Source organism: Pleurodeles waltl, chromosome 8 (genome assembly GCF_031143425.1).
Source record: "Pleurodeles waltl isolate 20211129_DDA chromosome 8, aPleWal1.hap1.20221129, whole genome shotgun sequence".
NCBI classification, from domain to species: Eukaryota; Metazoa; Chordata; class Amphibia; order Caudata; family Salamandridae; genus Pleurodeles; species Pleurodeles waltl.
Genome location: NC_090447.1, coordinates 1,142,537,996 through 1,142,560,780, shown reverse-complemented (window position 1 = coordinate 1,142,560,780; position 22,785 = coordinate 1,142,537,996). Strand labels below are relative to the sequence as shown.

General features: G+C 44.7%; 1 protein-coding gene and 1 long non-coding RNA gene across 2 annotated transcripts in view; both read left to right on the top strand.

The window, feature by feature from the left end:
* Positions 1-22,785, top strand: part of SETDB2 (SET domain bifurcated histone lysine methyltransferase 2) — a 1,110,478-nt gene that overhangs the window by 229,483 nt on the left and 858,210 nt on the right. The gene's annotated exons all lie outside the window — the stretch shown is intronic.
* On the top strand, positions 8,403-13,163 carry LOC138250456 (uncharacterized). The gene is made up of 2 exons (XR_011194967.1): positions 8,403-10,996; positions 11,523-13,163. It is a non-coding gene; the product is annotated as an uncharacterized lncRNA (long non-coding RNA).

Sequence of the window (22,785 nt, the reverse complement as noted above, 5' to 3'; positions counted from 1 at the left end):
GCTGCAGCCTCCAAACCCTCCTAGTCCTTCCCCTCACTCCGATCGAGTTGGGGGCAGGATTCGCCATCACCTGCCCCTCTGGGAATCCATCACTACGGACAGGTGGGTTTTGCAGATAGTTCGAAAGGACTATTCCCCCCCCCTTGAATCTGCCCCACCAGCCATGCCGCCATCAGTCAGCCATCTTCTTGAAGATCATTTGGCACTCCTCCGCCAGGAAGTCGCGGCTCTCTTGGCCAAGGGAGCCATAGAGTCCCTGTGCCAGAAGTAGGTCGTGGTTATTATTTCCGCTACTTTCTGGTGCCAAAAAAGGACAATGGTTTACGTCCTATCCTAGACCTTCTGGGCCTCAATTACTTCCTCAAGAAGGAGAAATTTAAAATGCTCACCCTGGCTCAGGTCCTGTCTGCCTTAGACCCAGGAGACTGGATGGTAGCGTTGGACTTGCAGGACATGTATTTCCACCTTCCCATCCTGCCTGCCCACAGACGTTACCTGAGATTCGTGGTAGGTCACGAGCACTATCAGTTTACTGTGTTCCCCTTCGGCCTTACCAGCGCCCCTCGGGTGTTCACAAAAGTGATGTGGTGGTTGCAGGTCATCTGCACAGGTTAGGGATCTCAGTCTTCCCCTACCTCGACGTCTGGCTGTTGAAGGCAGACTTGCCCCAGAAAGTCGTTTCCCACCTTCCTTCAGACTATGGCGAGCCTCCTACACACGCTGGAGTTCGCTATCAATATGCCGAAGTCACACCTGACTCCCTCTTAGAGGCTCCCTTTCATCTGAGTCCAAGATATTCAGGCTATGATTTAGATCTTTAAGCCCCTGCCTTGGGTTTTGGTGAGACTGACTCTGATGCTGCTGGGCCTCATGGCCTCCTGCATCCTGCTGGTAACACATGCCAGATGACATATGCGGGCTGTGCAGTGGGACTTGAAGTTCTAGTGGGCGCAGCATCAGGGGAATCTCTCCGACATGGTCCAGATCTTGGAGGGGACTACAAAAGACCTGCAGGGGTGGCTTTCAAATCCACATTGGGTTCACAGCAGATCCCTCTCCCTTCCCCAACCAGATCTATCCATAGTGACGGATGCATCCCTTCTGGGTTGGGGCGGCCACATGGGAGAGGTGGAGATCAGAGGCCTCTAGTCTCCGGAGGAGTCTGGGATCCATATCAATATTCTTGAGCTCCGGGCAATTAGGCTTGCGTTTAAAGCATTTCTTCCCTCTCTCAAAGGGAAAGCAGTGCAAGTGTTCACCGAAAACATTACCACCATGTGGTACTGCAACAAACAAGGTAGAGTATGGTCCTGGAACCTTTGTCAGGAGGCACTACGCACGGGACATGGCTGGAACATCAGGGCAGTACCCTGGTGGTTCAACATCTGGCAGGCTCTCTGAACGCCGGAGCGGACAAACTCAGCCTTCGATGCACAGCCGATCACGAATGGCGTCTCCATCCAGAGGTGGCGCAAGGTCTCTTTCAGCAGTGGGGCGAACCTTGGTTAGATCTGTTCGCCTCCGCAGAGAACATGCAATGTTATCTGTTTTGCGCGTTGGAGTTTCCAAGGCGGCACTCGCTCAGAGACGCTTTTCGTCTCGAGTGGAACTCCGGCCTCCTTTATGCCTTCCCACCAATACCACTTCTGCCCAGAGTTATCAAGAATATCAGGAATGACCGGGCCCAAGTTATCTTGGTGGCTCCGGACTGAGCGCGGAAAGTATGGTATCCAGAGCTATTGAGCATGGCCACTGATCCTTCATGCAGACTGCCTCTTTGGGCGGATCGTCTGTCTCTGCAACAGGGGACAATTCTCCACCCGAACCTGTCCAATCTCCGCCTTCATGCCCGAAGTCTGCGATGTTATCTTGGCATCCAGGCGTCCCTCCACCAAAATGGTATACACCTGCCATTGGCATAAATTTGTAGCATGGTGTACCAACAAATCTGTTGATTCCCCTACCTACTCCTCTATCTGAGGTTCTTTTGTTCATTCTTTCTTTGGCCCAGCAGAGCTCTGCTTTGGGCACCCTTAAAGGGTATTTATCGTCCATTTCGGTCTTTCTTAGGCTACCTGATCAGCCCTCATTCTTTAAATGTCCTATTGTCAATCAATTCCTTAAAGGTCTAACCCATTTATTTCCTCCCACTCAGTTTATCATTCATCAGTGGGGCCTCAGTCTTGTCCATACCTACTTAATGTGTACTCCCTTCGAGCAGATGCACAATTGCCCTTTGCGGCTCCTCACTTACAAAACTCTCTTTCTTGTTGCCATCACTTCTGCTCGCAGAGTGAGTGAGCTTCAAGCTCTTTCTTCAAAGCCTCCATTTTTGTCTGTGCACCCTGACAAAGTGGTGTTGCACACTAAGGCTTCCTTCCTTCCCAAGGTTGTTACGCCTTTTCATGTAGGCCAGTCCATCACCTTGCCTACTTTTTATGCACCCCCTCATCCTTCCCATGAGGAGGAGAGACTCTACCGTCTGGACCCAAAAAGAGCGTTGGCATTCTGTTTAAATCGCTCTCGATTTCCTGGTGGACGATCAACTCTTTGTCGGATGTGTTGTGGCGAAGAAAGGGAAGGCGGTGCAAAAACATACCATCTCTTGATGGGTACTTTGTTTGCATCAAGATGTGCTACGCTTTGGCGAAGAAGCAACCCACTGAGGGCGTAGGTGCTCACTCCACCAGAGCAACTGCTGCTTCCACTGCGTTAACACGCGGAGTTCCTGTCCTGGATATCTGCCAGGCAGCTACGTGGGCATCCCTACACACATTTGCTAAACAATACTGCCTAGACAGTCAGGTCCGTCGGGAACGGCTACTTTGGTCGTTCGGTCCTGCAGGGCTTTCTAGAATGATCTTGGTTTGCAGGCCACCTCAGAGTAAGGCATTGCTCGGGCATCTATTCTAAGGTAAGGAATCTACAACTAGCAGTCTCTATCAGATGTACAAGTTACTTACCTTCAGTAACGAAATATCTGGTAGAGACATCTTCTAGTTGCAGATTCCTTACCGACCCACCCATCCTCCCCACTTGCGAGCTGATTTCTAGGGACAGGGATTCCCCCTTCAGGTCCTTAGCTCTGGCGCACCAGTCTCAGTGTTCATAGCTGCACTGTGCTTTGGCGTGGAAAGTTGTTAAAAGAAACTGAGATCACTGCGCTGAGGCAGCATCTATGTACTATTCTCAACGTCATCACGGTGACTACGACGCCAATGATGCCCGCGGAGTCGACCGACACCATCTGCAGACGCACAAGGAAACGTGTATTTCTGAAATGGGCACAAGAAACATAGTTTAGGAGCAGTGGTTATTTCTATATCTCAGAATTTGTGTGTACCCATACTAGCGTGTGATTTGGAGGGTATTTTTCAAAATGTCATCTTTCTTACATACTGGCTTACATTTGAAAGGCACAAATACAGCAAAATCCAATTGGTAATAACAAATGTTGTACAATTCTATGCTCCCACAAGTCTCCCAATCAAAATGGTACCTCACTTGTGTGGGTAGACCTAGTGCCCAGACCAGGAAATGGCCCAAAAACGCAATATGGACCCAACACATTTTTCCACCGAAAACTGACTCTCTTTTTCTAAAGTGGGTAGCTCTAGATTTTGGACCCTAGCTCAGCCAGTACCTAGGGAAACTTAACCAACCTGTACATTTTAAAAAAATAGACACCTAGGGGTATCCAGGGTGGGCTGATTTGTGTGGCTCTCGCCACATTTGTTTACCCAGAATCCCCTGCGAACTTCAAACATTGATTAAAAAAATAACACATTTTCCTCACATTTCTGTGATGGAAAGTTCCGGAATCTGTGGGGAGCCAGAGACTTACTTCCACCCCAAGTCTCCTGATAAAAATGGTACCTCACTTGTGTGATTAGACCTAGTACCCACGACAGGAAATGGCCCAAAATGCAACATACACGCAGCACATTTTTCCATCAAAAAATGACCCTCTTTTTCAGATGTGGGTAGCTCTAGATTTTGGACCCTAGCTCAACCAACACATAAGGAGCCCTAGCCAACCTGTACATTTTTGAAAACCATAAACCTAGGGGGTTCCAGGATGGGGTGACTTGCGTGGATTATCTAGAAAAACTCTGGCAACCTTGTTTATTTTATATATCTATTACCATAAAATTATTGGCTCATACAGAATAGAAATTATTTTCATCACTACTTCATTAATAGTAAAAAAAAATTACATCAATGTATATCTCTTATATAAGCAATGTCTCAGTACTCACTAATCCACAAGTTGACTTATAGCTCCCACCACATTTTGACCACAAAACTCTCTCACACTCTTGCATACCTAAAACTTTCTCTCCATACATACCAACTTGCACGTTTATATATTCACCCTCTTCATTTTTCCTCCATTACAAAATGTCAGCAGGATAAGCTTTCCAATCTTTTAATAAATATATATACATATATATATATATATATATATGTATATGTATTTGCATACACTTTTTAATCATTAATATTTTCCTTGTTTGGTACAGTTTATCATTTTGTGCTTTAAATCTATTGGTTTCCTAATTACAATTGAACAATCTTCAAAAGTATGGCTTGAGTTGTTTATCCTTTGTTTCCATTATAGAATATGATGTAGCAATCTTCAATACTGTGTCTTATATTCTGTATCCCTTGTTTGGGTGCCTTGCATGGATCCCATTAGGCTTTTTACCCATAATGCCCTGCAAACCTCAAACTTTGCCTGAAATCACACGTATTCCTTACATTTCTGTGATAGAAACTTCCCCAAAATTCCTACCGCCCAGGGCTGAAGGCCCTGCGTGGCAATGGTTGGATTAACGTAAAGTAATTAAGATTACTTAATGTTTAAAAAACCATAGAAATTCATTAAAAAAATCAAAAGTTACATGGACGTTATAGTTAGGAAATATAATTAAAAAAACTTTAAAAGCTCACTTAAAAAACTAAAGTTTACAGGGATGTTACAGTTAAGTTCGCATTTTACTCGTACAAATCCATAGAAATTCAGCACTTATGGTTAGCTCACGTTAACTATAACTCGCGCCCTAAAATGACTATAACTTGCGCCCTCGCCATGCACTGCTAATTACCTCACATATTACATCACTCATAATATCTTCTATGACTTCATTGATAACATCACCACAATATTTGCAATACATTTTTTGATGAAAAACTGCATGGTGAGGGTGCGAGTTATAGTTACCTTATTGGACAATAATGGTGATTATTCAGGTCCATCGTTTTTCATCCACCATGACACTCTAGACCGAGGCCTTTCTAATGCAAATCAGTGCTTATCCTGCTTCTTATGGGAACATTCCATCCCAAACTACCCGGCAAGGCTCCTTTTTACAAGTGAACTCTAGCCACCCCAGACCAGATTTGGATTTGCTTCAGCGCCACCAGTTTTCCAGAGAGTGATGGAAATCTTGGTTAGGCATGTTATTGGGTGGCATTTATTCCAGGGTGATATCCTGATGTACAGAAGGGATGGGACAGACATAACAGATTGAAAATTTAGAGTGGGAGTGGTCAGCTTATGTTGTTTCAGGGAAGGAGTGGGGGTAGAGCGGAAATAATAGCGTTCGCCACATGATCCTTGTAAGGAGCTGCTATTGCTCTGCTCTGCTATTTAGAAGGAGGAATTGTCAATGTAGTGGGGCGTCCAGTATTTTAAAACAGCTGTACGGGGGTGAACATGCATTTTGAATATGTAGGAAGTTGGCTCTGTATATACTATCTCAAAGTAAGAGATAGTGTGCACAGAGTCCAAGGGTTCCCCTTAGAGGTAAGATAGTGGCAAAATTAGATACTTCTAATGCTCTATTTTGTGGTAGTGTGGTCGAGCAGTAGGGTTATCAGAGGGTAGTGTTAAGCATTTGTTGTACACACACACAGGCAACAAATGAGGTACACACACTCAAAGACTTACTCCAGGCCAATAGGTTTTTATATATAAAAATATATTTTATTAATTTATTTTAGAACCACAAGATTCAAAAGTTCAAGATTTGAAGTAAATACATAAAATGCAAGGTACTCCACACAGGTAAATCAGGAACTTTGAATTAGAGCAATAGCATACACAGTTTTGGTTAAGATGGCAATAAGCTATTTTTAGAAGTGGACAAATTGCAAAAATCAACAGTTCGTGGGGGAGGTTAGTAATGGTTAGTTTGTCAGGTAAGTAAGACACTTACAAGTCTAAGTTCCTGGGCATAGGCAGCCCACCGTTGGGGGTTCAAGGCAACCCCAAAGTTACCACACCAGCAGCACAGGGCCGGTCAGGTGCAGAGGTCAAAGAGGTGCCCAAAACACATAGGCGCCTGTGAAGAACAGGGGTGATCCGGTTCCAGTCTGCCGGCAGGTATGTACCCGCGTCCTCGGAGGGCAGACCAGGGGGGTTTTGTAGAGCACCGGGGGACACACATGTAGGCACACAAAACACAACTTCAGCTGCACAGGTGCGGCCGGGTGCAGTGTGCAAAACAGATGTCGGGTTTTGTATAGGAAACAATGGAGGGACCCGGAGGTCACTCTAGTGGTGCAGGCAGGGCACAGGGGGGCTTCTCGGGCCAGCCACCAACTCGGCTAGGCAGAGGGTCGCCTGATGGTCACTCCTGCACTGAGGTTCGGTTCCTTCTGGTCCTGGGGACTGCGGGTGCAGTGCTTGTTCCAGGCGTTGGGTTCCTTGTTACAGGCAGTCAGGGTAAGGGGGAGCCTCTGGATTCTCTGTGCAGGCATCTCTGTGGGAGTCCAGGGGGGTCGTCTCGGGCTTCTCACCAGGTCCCAGTCACCTGGGAGTCCTCCCTGTAGTGTTGGTTCTCTGGAGCTCGAGCCGGGGGCGTTGGGTGCAGAGGGTGAAGTCTCACGCTTCAGACAGGAAGACTGAGTTCTTCAAAAGTTGTTAGAAAGTTGCAAAAATGTTGCTGTAGGTGAACTGTGCCGCTGTTCTCTGGAGTTTCTTGGTTCTTCGGATTTCAGGGCAGTCCTCTGAGGCTTCAGAGGTGGCTTGTCGCTGTTGGATGTGTCGCTGTGCAGTTTTCTTTGAGTCAGGAGACAGGCCGGTAGGGCTGGGGCCGAAGCAGTTGTCGTCTTCATCGTCTCTGCAGGGCTTTCAGGTCAGCAGTCCTTCTTGTTTCAGGTTGCAGGAATCTGATTTCCTGGGTTCAGGGGTGCCCCTGAATACTGAATTTAGGGGCGTGTTTAGGTCAGGAAGGCAGTAGCCAATGGCTAGTGTCCAGGAGGGTGGCTACACCCTCTTTGTGCTTCCTCCCTGAGGGGAGGGGGGCACATCCCTAACCCTATTGGGGGAATCCTCCAAACTCAAGATGGTGGGTTTCTAAAAGCAGGGGTCACCTCAGCTCAGGACACCTTAAGGGTTGTCCTGACTGGTGGGTGACTCCTCATTGTTTTTCTCATCATCCTCTCCTGCCTTGCCGCCAAAAGTGGAGGTAGTGGCCGGAGGGGCAGGCATCTCCACTAGCTGGGATGCCCTGGGGTGCTGTAACAAAAGGCATGAGCCTTTGAGACTCAAGCCAGGTGTAACAGTTCGTGCAGGGGGGGGGGTGAGAAGCACCTCCACCCAGTGCAGGCTTTGCTTCTTTCCTCAGAGAGCACAAATGCTCTCACCCCAGGGGGACAGAAACTCGTCTCAGTGGCAGGCTGGCACTGACCAGTCAGTCCTGCACTGAAGGTTTGGGTAATTTACAGGGGGCATCTTCTAAGATGCCCTCTGTGTGCATTTTGCAATACATCCAACACTGGCATCAGTGTGGGTTTATTATTCTGAGAAGTTTGATATCAAACTTCCCAGTATTCAGTGTAGCCATTATGGAACTGTGGAATTCGTTCTTGACAAACTCCCAGACCATTTACTTAATATGACCACACTGTACTTACAATGTCTAAGAATAGACTTAGACACTGTAGGGGCATATTGCTCATGCAGCCGTGCCCTCACCTGTGGGATAGTGCACCCTGCCTTAGGGCTATAAAGCTTGCTAGAGGGGTGACTTACCTATGCCACAGGCAGTATTTTGTGTGCATGGCACCCTGAGAGGGATGCAATGTCGACTTTGCCTTTTTCTCCCCACCAACACACACAATCTGCAATGGCAGTGTGCATGTGTTAGGTGGGGTGTCCCTATGGGTGGTACAACACATGCTGCAGCCCTTAGAGACCTTCCCTGGTCACAGGGCCCTTGGTACCACTGGTACCTTTTACAAGGGAACTATCTGTGTGCCAGAGATGTGCCAATTGTGGAACAATGGTACATTTTAAGTGAAAGTCAGCATCAATATCATGCAAAACGTGGGGGGTAACTGCAACAGGGAGTCATTTTCCTACAGTATACCAACCATAAACGTGTAGACTTTATTCTAGACTCGTAGGAGTCCAGTGGCTGTGGCATGAATTGCCAAGTGGCAATATAGGTTACAGGAATTTCTGTACCATGCTGTCCTGCCATTTGATGGAGTTTTGTTTTGACCAATGACTTTGTGTTTCACCACTGCGCATATTAGTTGCTCAATGTTCACCAGTAGCACATGGTATGTTTTGTTCAGTTGAGCCGCCTATTGGCTTTGACATGGCATTAGCCATTACTTTCTGTATTCAGTTTAGCCGTCTATGGGCTTTGACATTGCATTAGTCATTACATTCTGTATTGTGCCTATTGGCTTTGACATGGCATTAGCCATTGCTTTCTGTATTCAGTTTAGCCGTCTATGGGCTTTGACATTGCATTAGCCATTACATTCTGTATTCTGCCTATTGGCTTTGATATGCTGTATCCAGTCTAGCCGCCTATTGGCTTTGACATTGCATGCCTATTGACTTTGACATGATGTATTCAATTTAGCTGCCTATTGACTTTGACATGCTATTAGATATTCTGCCTATTGGCTTTGACATGATATCATATATTACATTTTGTATTCAGCTCCGCTGCCTTTTGGCTTTGACATGATATTATACATTGCATTTTGTATTCAGCTCAGCTGCCTATGGGCTTTGACATGATATAAGACATTGTATTTTGTATTCAGCTTAGATGCCTATTGGCTTTGACATGACACTAGACATTGCATTTGATATTTAGGTTAGCTGCCTATTGCCTTTAACATGACATTGCATTTGATATTTAGGTTAGCTGCCCATTGCCTTTAACGTGGAGTTCTGTATTTTTCCAAGCTGTGTTTTTGCACCAGAGAACCAAGATGTTTTGCTCTCACAGTAGACTAGACCTGATAAGAGAGAGTACATGGGCGTTGTTTCTCTTCCCTTGAGCTTGGGAACAGGAGTAGTCTTGGAGACCTGGCCAGTCTCCAAAAGGCTTGCTCAGTTTCCCAGGTCTGAGAGGAGGGGGCACACCTTTGTAACGAATGTAACAGGCTGCAGAGAGTCAGATTCGAATCTGCCGGACCTCGTGCTGGAGCTTGGCGCCAGTTGCCAGCATCCCGTGTGGGTAGATGACACTCTTTCTCGCGGCTGACAGGGGTCTCAGCTTGCAGACCTTAGAAAGATGTAGCTGTAAATAGTTCCTACACGGTGAAGTATTTGTTTTGCTTTGCATACAATATCTTATAAATATAACCTGCTGTGTATATTGCAAACTGATATATTTTGTTTGATTAACGCGGACTTGAAAGCTACTAATTCGTCATTCATTCATAAACATTGTGGTTGGGGAAGAATCAAATAACAATAAAAGTCTTCTTTGACCTCAGAAGTGCATTTCTGTTGTGTTATGTTAGTGCTTAGAAATTAAATAAGAGGAAAGCACTACAATTGGTACCTGGAGTCGTGGGGTCGGTCATTAAGAGGTGATTAAAGGGGTTTGACGAGTTAGTAGATTTCTAAGTGCACACTTTAAAAGTGTAATTGTTTTTTGTTGTTTGGAGAATTACAGAAATTGTTTTCTGTTTGGAGAATCACAGTAGCACGGCAGACCATGTCTGAGAATACATGTGTTGATGAACTGCCTGATGGTGCTAAGAAAAACTGTGAATTGTTTTCTGTTTGGGGAATTACAGAAGAAAATGCATGTGTAGCTAAAAGGCCTGATAATGTTTTGAGAAATAATTCCTGTTGTATATATGTAGAAAACGTGTGTTTTGGAAGTAATGATGACAGAAAGGTCTGGATACCTTTATCTGCTTACAGAGAAATGCAGGAGAAATGTAGGAAGTTGGAACATGAAAATAGGAATTTACGTGAGCAAATTAGCCAGGATACGATAATTCAAAATTATGCTGAAAGTTATAAAAATGAAGAATCGTTCTTGTCCCATTCCAGTAATGAGGGGGTTAAGACAGCTCCGAGCTGCACTGAGCTTTCGTGTGAGCCAGGGTTTTTGGCAGCCAAAATGCATTCCTTAACTGATAACACGGACGAGAGTCAGAATGTGATTTACGAGTTACCGTATATGGTCACTGTGAAAAATTATATGCAGTTGCGCGCTTGTGATTTGGCAAATGAAATAATGCAGACTTTAGGTTTCTGCGCAGTGCAAGAAGGAAATACTTATGTACATTTAAATCAAGAACAGGGAAGGAAAATAGTGCCCCTAGCTAGAATCATACAATGGATCTGGTACTTGCAAGACAGGGCTAGAGTACCACAGATAAAAGAGTTACCAATGAAATTGTGTGCACCATTTGAATTCGTGTCTACTGAAGATAAAAAGCATATTTGTTTTACTAATGATTCATTGACTGAAATGTTGTTTTCTGGCACAGGAGAAGGAATGGAGTTGTATAATGTGTGTCAGATTTTAAAGCAAGAGCTACGTGAGATGTGTCATTTTTATGCTGATTTTTGGTTCTTTGATAATGTTTTAGCACCTAACTGGTTCAATTACCTTGCAGATGTTAATGAGAAAAATGCAGAGAGAGAAGTGTTCACCCAGAATTCTGCCTTAGTGGGGATGGCTATGTGGGTGCACCAGAAATGTGAAAAAGCCACTTACAGGTGGGCAGAGATGAGAGAGATGCACATTCCCCTAGATTTGATAAAAACTGTGCAGCACGCACAAAAGCAATCTGTCATGCAAGCAGTCACAGAGCAGTGGGGGAGAGGAAAGTTACCAGAACAGAAATGGCAAATTGATCAGGTTTTAGGGAGAGTGATTGCTGCAAATTACCAAGGAAAAATCGAAATTATGCTGATACCTAGAAAAGAATCTGATTCATTCATACAAATTGGAGACAGAATGGCCCAACTTGACAAAAATGCAGTGAATGGAGGTTTGGTAAAGAAGGAGTCTGCCCCAGCCCTTCTGACAGTGCAAGAAAAGGGGAGCTGTGGCGCAGCAGATAAAAACCTCAGTGCTGATGTGTGGGCTGAAGCCCCAAGTGATCCTCCAGAACCTGCAGAAAATATAACAAAGGGCCTCAAAAACGTCCTGCTGATTATAAAACAGGGAAAGAAAGAGGAAGGGTGCAGTTTAAATGAAAAATGTTATTTGCAAGAAAAGTCATACTTGTTTCTTTTGCAGATCCTACCACGTTTCGCCACTGTCCCTGAGTGCGCTGTGTGGTCCCCCTTCCGGTGTGTGCGTGTGGGGTCGGGGAAGGGACCGAATCCCCAACCTGAACCTGGCTGAGTAAAGTGCCAGCACCATGGATCCATTTTGCGCAAACTGCGCCTTCAGTTCAAGTTCAACTTGTTTGCTGTGTTTTTTTTTTTTTTCCCCTCTCGTATGGAACTCTGACTTTTGCTTACCTTCCAGAAAACCTTTCAGGTGGACCGTGCACCTTTACATGAGCAGAACTCATGCCACATCAAATTGCTAACACTGTTGAATTAGAGACTCATTCAGAAAAAAAAAATTGCCCAGTCTTTTCTATGTAGATGTATCTGATGTGAAAGGTTATGAGATCAATGTGTTAATTCACTTCTATTGCTTTACAGGGATTGCTTTGATCATAATGTTTTTTTTTGTGCTGATGTTTTTTTTTTTCTTTTTGAAATATGAGATATGTGAAACAAAAATTCATTGGTCAAAGGGCGGAATGTCCTGCCATTTGATGGAGTTTTGTTTTGACCAATGACTTTGTGTTTCACCACTGCGCATATTAGTTGCTCAATGTTCACCAGTAGCACATGGTATGTTTTGTTCAGTTGAGCCGCCTATTGGCTTTGACATGGCATTAGCCATTACTTTCTGTATTCTGCCTATTGGCTTTGATATGCTGTATCCAGTCTAGCCGCCTATTGGCTTTGACATTGCATGCCTATTGACTTTGACATGATGTATTCAATTTAGCTGCCTATTGACTTTGACATGCTATTAGATATTCTGCCTATTGGCTTTGACATGATATCATATATTACATTTTGTATTCAGCTCCGCTGCCTTTTGGCTTTGACATGATATTATACATTGCATTTTGTATTCAGCTCAGCTGCCTATGGGCTTTGACATGATATAAGACATTGTATTTTGTATTCAGCTTAGATGCCTATTGGCTTTGACATGACACTAGACATTGCATTTGATATTTAGGTTAGCTGCCTATTGCCTTTAACATGACATTGCATTTGATATTTAGGTTAGCTGCCCATTGCCTTTAACGTGGAGTTCTGTATTTTTCCAAGCTGTGTTTTTGCACCAGAGAACCAAGATGTTTTCCTCTCACAGTAGACTAGACCTGATAAGAGAGAGTACATGGGCGTTGTTTCTCTTCCCTTGAGCTTGGGAACAGGAGTAGTCTTGGAGACCTGGCCAGTCTCCAAAAGGCTTGCTCAGTTTCCCAGGTCTGAGAGGAGGGGGCACACCTTTGTAACGAATGTAACAGGCTGCAGAGAGTCAGATTCGAATCTGCCGGACCTCGTGCTGGAGCTTGGCGCCAGTTGCCAGCATCCCGTGTGGGTAGATGACACTCTTTCTCGCGGCTGACAGGGGTCTCAGCTTGCAGACCTTAGAAAGATGTAGCTGTAAATAGTTCCTACACGGTGAAGTATTTGTTTTGCTTTGCATACAATATCTTATAAATATAACCTGCTGTGTATATTGCAAACTGATATATTTTGTTTGATTAACGCGGACTTGAAAGCTACTAATTCGTCATTCATTCATAAACATTGTGGTTGGGGAAGAATCAAATAACAATAAAAGTCTTCTTTGACCTCAGAAGTGCATTTCTGTTGTGTTATGTTAGTGCTTAGAAATTAAATAAGAGGAAAGCACTACACATGCGTAGTGTGTTACAGATAAAGAAATTGCAGCTAATTTCTTGTCCAGACTGGGTAGTGAGGAGAAGCACCTTGATCAAGGATATAGGGCCTCATTATGACCGCCAGGGTCACAGTGGCGTTCGGACTGCCACATTACGACTGTGGTAGTAGCGCCACATCGGACCACCAGTTTTCATCCATAAGAGGGATTGGGAGTGCTGGCGGTTCTAATCCGCCAGGGTTGCACTGCAAGCAGCACCGGCATGTAAATTACGATCCCCTTCTCTGCCAGCGGTTACATGGCGGTAGCACTGCCATGTATCTGCTGGTGGGGTGCTGGGGGCCGTCTTTACCATCTGCTGAAGTCATAATCGACCCCACAATGTGTATGGTCAGTGAAGTGGAGCCTTGCAAGAAGAAGAATGGAGAGAGTGCATTGAGAAAGATTTGATATTTGAACATGCAAAAGAACGCAGTACGGGAGAGTGGCTGGGTAAGAATATTCATTATGGAAAAAAGGCCTTTTGGCCCAGTGGCAGAGGGATTAATGGTAACCTATGGTGAATGGTTAATTAAAAGACTGGGTTTGTCCGTAGTACCAGAAGGTATGAAGTGTGGAGTTCTTGAAGTGGTCTGTAAGGGGCATATAGGTGTTCATGCCATGAAAAATAGGATTCAAGAATATTTCTCTTGACTGGTGATGTAGAGGCATGTGTTAGAGATGGCGTGACAAAACACAAGTGACAGCACTATCTCTGACCACTGAGATGGAAGCTCTTTTAGTGCCTTGAAGCAAGATAGCAATTGACAATTCTAAACCCCATAAGGTGTTGAGGGAGTTACCCTAATTTACCATTGTAATTATTGGTTACATGTCCAAATGGCATCAGGTATAAGAGAACATTCCCACAAAATGCATTTTGGACATTTTGTGAAATGTTTGCAGCAGGGAGGTGCACCCGAAGGAGTTGGTCACCAAAAATGGAACACAGTTGGTATTGACAGTAAGGAAAGTGTAGTTGACCCCTTACAATTGCACAAAAGTAGTGTTGACAGAAAGAACAGAATACCTACAGTCAACTGGAATACAATGCATCGATAATTTTTTATATCACCCAAAAAGTATGGGTTTGGTTGCAAGGGTAAACCGGGTGATCAAAGGTTATTTGCACTGAGCCCTAATTGATAATTTGGGAAGAAGTAAAACTTTATAAAACTTCGCTGACTACATTCCTATGAGTTGGAGTATCAGGGTTGTGTTTGAATTGTGATTGAGTGAAGAGGAAGAAAGTGTCCGAGCGCAAATTGAATGATGTAGTGGATATTATGAAGGAGGTTAAGTTGAAAATGCTGAACGCCATGAATGCTAGGCAAGGATCGCAGCAAAAAGAGTTGTCATTGGAGAGTGGACAAGAATCAAGAAGACAGGCCACATGAGGGAAGGAGATTCAAACTTATCAGTTCCCGAACAGACTGCTAAATGTCAATGATATGTGGTCTTGGTGTTAATGGTAGAGTGTAGAACAAGGATAAGTTGACTGCTGTGCCCTCTGAAAACTGTGATATCTTGTACTCCTCAAAGTTTCCACAGAGCCGAGAGTGCTGTGACATACATTCTGTTTGTCCTTAGAAATCAAGTACTGCGAACAACACTTTCCACCGTGTACTCTATGTATGATTTTGATGGATTTCCGCTGGAAGCTCTAACGTAGGCCTGCAGCATTACATGATTGTTTGATAATTTGTCTGAGAAATGTTTCATTATTGTATTGTACATCTCCGGAGTGCTGAGTAGGTAAACAGAAAATGTCCTCTCACTTTAGGAAACTGGTTAGTGCTAAGAGGTTTAATTATTATGATGTTGCTTTTGATTTGCCAATGCAAGCTAACTATGATCATGTCTTGCTTAATCTGTAGTTTTGGTAATTGATTATGCTTAAAATGTGTATGTATAAAACCTCCTAGATTTGAAGGTTCTGGGACCACTTCTCATTTTCCTCCTGAGTCTGTTTTATTTACTTGAGACTCACTTTTTCTTCCTTGGAATGCTGCCAGTACTCGTTATTAGTTTGACACTTTACAGCTGGAGAGTTTTAACTGTTTAAATAGGTATTTTTGTTCTGATTTCTGACTTGTATTTTGTATCTGAACCTTAAGGCAATTTATGCATTTTCCTTTATCCCTTATATTAGGAACCTTGCAATACACCTTTAAAACGTATTTATTTAAATCTAGAACTCAGTCTTTGAGTGGCCCCAGTTTCTATTTGTTGTCTAATTTGCTAATCAGGAGGTTAAAAGTTGGGGAAGGTGGCATTTCTTGTCGCTAGATCAACAGGAACAGCAGAGCCGAACTGCTTGAGGTAAAAATCAAGGTGTATAAATTATTAGGGTTCAGTACATTATTGGGGTTTGACTCCCACAATCCCACCCTAAAAACTACCCATTTGGTTGAAACCAGTGTTGTCGTTGTAACACCTAGGGCAAATTGAGGGTACTTATTCATACATCTTGCTTATCTTTCTGGGCGTTTGATATGTGATGTGTAGGAAGAGAGTGTCTCTAGATTTATGTGTGTGTAAGTCAGCATCCTCCCTTATTCTTTGTCGTTCAATTCCCTGTGTACGTATGCCTCTCATTTAGTCTTCAGTGCATGCAGCTCTACTTTCATAATGTTTTGGAGGAGCCTACAAAACCAGGTCACCATTCTCTTACCATGCCCTGTTGTTCACAATAGTTGCACTTGATGAGTTTGTGGTTTGTCATCTTTTTTCTCCATTTTCATAGAAATGTGTTTCGTACAGCTTCATATTACAGGAACTGTCCTGGAGGGAAGTCGTCAGCTTCAATAAAATCTTGTAAGTGTCTCAGGGTATCAGAGACTTAGCAGTCCCCCACTGTTGCCAATCCCATTGCAGTCCAAACACTCAGCTCTGCAACCATGTAGTAGCCTTGTAGTCTGGGAAGTCCAGCTCGTGGAAGTACTTGAGCATAGACAAAAAAAGACCAGGTTCTATAGAGACATCTATTCCAATACTTTAAAGTAGTTTGCAGTATCCTAAGTCACCCCTTGACAAGCAGTTCATTTTCCACTAGTAGATAAATTATATTCTGGCCCTGTCTGCTCCCCTCAGGAGGTTTGATTGCCAACATCTGAGTCCCATTCAACCGTCACACTATCTATTATATCTGCACAGCGAGATAATAAAGTTCAGTATCTGGAGCCTCACTGACAGGTATTTTCTTATTTATTGCTATCTTGTGCCTGTATGTTGATAGTTGATAACATGTCTAATATTTAGGAAAAAGGCTTATGAATCCAAACTGACAGGGTGGTGAACTGATATAGCGAAGAGCAGGGGGGACCATATTCACTTTATATAGTGTGATAAAGCCCAAGCCCAACATAGATAATACCTTACAAAATGCCACACATTGTCTTAGATCTGTCACCCACTTAATCATCATGGTGTTCCGTTTCAGTATGAACCCTTTCTGATCAGGGTGCACCAGTGTTGGCAGCAAGACATATAGGGCCTGATTCCGGGTAGCCGCCCGCCTTGCGGGAACCGCCATATGGCCGCTCCGCGGTCGAAAGACCGCGGAGGCCATTCAGGCTTTCCCGCTGGGCTGGCGGGCGACCGCCAGGAGGCCGCCCGCCAGCCCAGCGGGAAACCCCACCCCACGAGGAAGCCGGCTCCGAATGGAGCCGGCGGAGTGGGTATGTGCGACGGGTGCAGTTTGCACCCGTCGCGTATTTCAGTGTCTGCATTGCAGACACTGAAATACACAGTGGGGCCCTCTTACAGGGGCCCCTGCAGTGCCCATGCCATTGGCATGGGCACTGCAGGGGCCCCCAGTGGCCCCGCGGCACCCCCTACCGCCATCCTGTTCCTGGCGGGCGAACCGCCAGGAACAGGATGGCGGTAGGGGGTGTCAGAATCCCCCATGGCGGCGCAGCTTGCGGAAAACCGGCGGGAGACCGCCGGTTTTCCTTGTCTGACCGCGGCCAAACAGCCGCGGTCAGAATGCCCGGCGGGGCACCGCCAGCCTGTTGGCGGTGCTCCCGCATCCCCGGCCCCGGCGGTCCTTGACCGCCGGGGTCGGAATGACCCCCATACTCTTTTGGCTAAAAGTTAACCAAGCATCTTTTAATTGGATTTTAGCATGGATTGTGGCCTATTTGAAGATATATCCTTACAGTCTCAGCTGAGATCCGGTAGGAAAATAATGAAGGCCCAGTAGTCGCGTAGGAGGAAAATAGCCCAGTAAGGCTGGGGATTATTATTTAGGATGGGTGGTCACCCACCTAAAGGAATAATAACATTATCCCTTTCTGGTGAATCCCAAGAGTCATTAAATTATTTGAGCTCAAACTCCTGGTTGCTATGGCACAGAGCAGACAGGCTTAACTTATGACAATATGTAAAGTGTTTATGCCATAACAAAGCAGTAATATAGTAAAAACACAAAACAATAAAAATCCCAAACCAAATTAGGAAACAAGAGTAAATTTTTATTTAAAAAATGATGCCATGACAACAGAAATCCAGTAAATAGAAACAGAGATATGAGTTTTTAAAGATTTAAGTGAAAATGGAGCCAAAAAGCACTAAGCAGCAGTTATAATCTCTGGCTATAGAAGACCGGAACCTAAGCACACCTGAGGCTGACTGTGATAGATCTCGAGGCTGGCTACACCAACCAGGGCAGCTCAATCAAATATTTTACCTTTGGACTTTGTTGGCAAAATGGAAGTCAGAATCTCTCAACAGGGAAAGTCTGCAGGCTGTATCTGGCTAAACCTCACCATGATCTGATTGAGGGAGGTACCACTGAAGGTGTTAAAGCTGTTAACAGGAAAAGTCATATTTTGCACCCAGGGCCATCATAACGTCAGTCGGATATTTTAAGTGCCTTTACGTGGTCAACATTTCTACCTTGGGAATTAGTCACTGAAATGGAGCTCGGATTTCTCCAGTGGTTCAAGGTTGCAGGCTGAAGAGGGCTCTGTGGCGTTGGATGTCTTCTTGCAGAGGGCCCATTGAAATTGATTTTCTGTTGTGTAAAACCTCCAACTGAGAGAGAAACCTGTTCTTCAGTGGAGCAAAGTCACACCATTGTGGGATCGGCTCTGGTGGTCAGTCTCGGTCCTCCGGGGGATAGAAGTCAGAAAAGTTCTAAGTCCCAAAATTTGCAGTGTGAAGCCCCGTTTTAGCTGTTCATCTGCGGCTCCCAGGCTTCAGGGGGGACTTCAGAACTTCAGGACTTGGTTTAGCAAAGGCCTTGTGCCAGGTCCAGTTGTGATGAACAACTGGTCATCCTGGAAAAAATGGTTCTTCAGCTTGTTGGGCCCCTGCAGCCACATAGGAGGTCAGTCCCCTGACCCTTGGATCCACTTCATTGGCCTAGGTACAGGATGGAGCAGGTCCTTTCCTTCAGAGCTCCTCACAGGTTAAAGCAGATATGGTTCAGTTGTTTGTTTTCTGATCTTCCACAGCTACAGAAAGTTTTCTGAGGAGGGTACCTTGGGGTGTCACATGTATAGTTGACATTAGCTGGTGGATGGGAGTGATTTTTGGCTCCTTCTTAATCAATGGGTTAAACGTTTCCAGCGGAAACCATGCACACTTTTTCAGCAGTTCATTTTTGCTCTACTACAAACAGTCCCATAGTGCATCTTATGCCTAAAATCCTGTTATGAATATTGTGTCCATATATTATAGTAGGAACATTTTGCTTATCCCCTTCTGAGAAAATACAGAACCCCCATGGAGATCTTTTAATTCAGCTATTGGCAAGGCCCTCTGCCATGACTTAACCAGCCAAATGAGTAGGCGTTCTAGGTTTTCTCTTTCACAGTAAGATTTCTCTGAATATGCTGTTTTCTTGTATCATTTTGTTGGTGGAGAAGCAATTAATATTGTGCCGTACCCATCAGCCAGGTGCATTTCAATCCAATCCCACAGTATTTTGGGATTAGCAAAAAAACACAATGCCTCATTGTCCCTACCAAACTGAAGATTCTTTAAGACAATCAGCATGAATTGATCCCCATCCTCCTCTTGGGGTGTCTCCACTTCAAGAATGATGCCTTCTGGCACCACTGCCATATAAGTCTGGTAAGGTTAGCACCTTTGTATTGTCCACCCTGAGTTTGATGTGGCTTCAGGCTCTCTGAAAGAGTACATCTCTGTCTAGAAAGTGTAATAGATTTGCAACCACAGACGCTGTCAAGGCGCACCCTGCAAAGGCTTCCTTGTTGGAACTCCATGTGCTGTTTCAAGGACTTACAATTTGCTGAGGCCCTGGGGTGTGACTTTGATTTCCACCCATTTCTCCTGGTATCCCACCATATCTTGCCTTCCACTGTCTGGGAATACACTACCCTGGATGTTACTGTGTCTCTGTCAGTCTTCAGTGTCCTCTGTACTGTTTTTTGTTTTGGAGGGTGGGTGGGGGGGGAGTAGACTCCTCTGTTCCAGTTCTGTTACAGTTGGGATGATGGGATTTCTGTGTTTTTAAATGTCAGACAGTTTCCGATGATCATCCTGCAGCGGACCTGTATTGATGATGGCTGTATTTATTTTCATTTCCAATGCCTCCCTAGTGGGGATTGTAGCCACCAACATTTTGTCCAGTTTATTCCCCGTGGCTACTGTTGGGTTCCATTACTCTTTTCCTGAGAGGCCTCTTGTTCAGTGGATTGGGTCCCAATGGGGAGATGACTGTGGCTTGGCTGTCCCAAGTTGTTCCTGGCATTCTTTGGTTTACCTGTTTCATGGAACACGGAAGCAGGACTATAGGCTGTGTGATAGCCAAAGCTGCCTAGTTTGCCACCAATGCCAGATTGCACTCCAATGCCAGACTGAGTGCTGCTGTTTTTTCTGTGTTTGTACACTATCAGGATGCTGTTGTAGACACAGCTAAATAATATGGCTATCCTCTCTGCAAGACTGTCTGCAAAGTTCCTTCCACAGAGGTGACACCGCAGGCTAGTTCACCTAGTTATTTATGCAGAGCGCCATCTTTCTTGTCCCTCTCTACAGAAGGGGAAGGACCCAAGATGGAGCCTTTGATATGCCCGGCTCAGTGCATGGGAAATAGCTGCAAGTGTTAGCTCAGTTCCACAGTCACAATTGAGGGAGGCAGACATTAATGTTTCCTGTAGCTGTCTCCTCTCTGCTGGGTTTTCCTGTATGGTGCTTTATAGGTAAATCACCCTTGCTTAGCAGCCACTCACCTTTAGGTTAATCTCATTATTTTCCCCTCCAGACATCAAAAAGGTGGTGGTGGAGTTGGGCAGCAGAGCGGCTTTCCTCAGCTGACATGACATTAGTAACAGCTGTTTGGTTGATGGCCACAATCTATCATCCACCAACCTCTGTGCTTGCTAGGACCAATCTCTGTGGGGATCACCTTGATCACTTCCATCACCAGTCAGAACCCACCACCTCCTATCCAGACAGGCCAACGCCCTCAGGTTCTTTATCTGTAAAACGTAGTATGCATGATGCTCAGCAAAACATCCTCATTGCCATTTTGGGCCTGGATCCGGGCCAGTGCTTCTCTATCTTCACTCTGTTAAGCCTTGCATCAACCCCTAACAATCAGCCTTGTTAATTTAACTTTTTCCGCTAAGTAGCCTAATTCTGACTCAACTGTGTTCTAGGATGCTTGTTTGTTAGGACAGCCAGTGGGGAGCTGGGGGAGCCTACTGCATGAACTCATGGTCCCTCCACCGTAAGTGCCAGGTGGGGTTGGTGGTACATTGAGAACTTCACTGCTATTTTCTACCAAAGAATTAAAAGACCATCTTCCATTTTCTTTCCTGACTTGTCATGCATATTTGATAAAGGGCATTTGACAACAGTGTTTCATTTTTTGACTACATCTTGCAGAAGTAAATCATTTAGGTGCAAGAGTGAATAGAAGATTGTCATGTGTCACATTGTCGTGGATTTCTTTTAGCGCCTACGTTGGGCACACTTATTTTAGCTCTGGGCCTGCGCCCTTTTACACACATAGGCATTTTATTTGTTTATTAATTTTATTCTCTTTTAGCACAGCTCGCTGTTGCTTGGCTGTTTTTATATTTTAATCAGCTGCCTTTCTGAGAAAGCATTGTTGTTCGTGTTCTACATTTATTAGTCCTTTGCATGCATTTCGCTCAGTGCCCTGCTCAAGGCTGTACACGATAGTTAACCCAGTATTGTCGCTCCAAGAGTTACGGAGTGAAGCCTCAAACCCTAGACATTGCAACACGTCAATCCTGTTCTTAGAACACAACATGTTTTATTATATAAACAGAGACCAATGGAGGGAAGAGGGCATTCCAGGCATGGCTGTTTGGGAATATACATCCATCTACTGACAGCACCGCTGATCTTGGCCTTATCTTTCCTGCCAACCAAGAGGCTTGCCAGCAAACTACAGGCAGACCCTTGCTACCTTTTCAGATGTGGTGGTCAGGGCTTCTTCCATAAACTGAGACGGGCAGAAGGGCTAACACCGCTATGCTCTCAGGTTTAGACATTAGGGTGTAGGTAGCAATCACTAAATCTTATGATTAGATCAGGATGGTGGGACTGTTTATATATTGTACTCTAATGGCCACAATCATCACTGTATAATGTTTCATCATCCTAATAATCATAGCTCATGCCTTTTATCATTGGATGCAATTGCTTCAATAAATATATTGAAACTTATCCTGCATCTCTTGGTTTGCCTTTGCGCAACCGAGAGGAAGAGGTCTGATTTGTTGCACCCCGACTTCCCTGAGGAGTCAGAGCGTTATGTTTTTAGGCTGCCAAAAATCACCTTTACTTTCTAGGTTTGGGTGAGGTGTTGCTAGCTAGCCAATGAAGCAATTAAGTCAGGCTGACAGCTTCCAGTCGGTGTGGGACTGGCTCCATCACCCACACTCGGTGATGCTGCCTCCTTAAACTTAGCAGTCTTACCCCCATAGTAAGAGTCCTACAACAACAAGAATGGGATGTTCTCAAGATTTACTGTTTCTATAACCAGAATAAACTAAAAAAGTCAGAAGTGGCCAATCTAAATGGGCAGACAGGCTTAGTTAAGGACAGTCTTTTGCTCAATTAGTCAGGTTCCTTTATACATTTCCCTTTCTTTCCTGTGGTTCACAGATACACACAGACAACATAACAAACACTTTCTAATTTTCATAGCTCAATGAGTGAAGGGGATATTAAGGACAGGTCTCTCTGGCTTGTTCCAGAGGTGAGTAGGTCGCTGGTTAGGCGGTCTACTTTGTAGACATAGAAAACGATAGTGACATTTGAGTGTTGAGGGGCGAGTGGGGGAGTTCCCTTTACGGACTAGGTGGTCTCACACACATTATAGTGTCACGCTTCATCATTTGACCACCTAGCCCCACCCAGGTAAGATGATACTACCTGGGCGGGCTCAACCTCGTTGTTAAATGAACTCTGAGGGAGTGCTGAAATTGTATCTTTCTGGATAAAACAGGGATCCAGTTGAAGGGAAAATAGATACTAAAATTACTTCACAAATCACCTATAGATATAATACTTTAATGAAGGTGTTTGTTGGTAA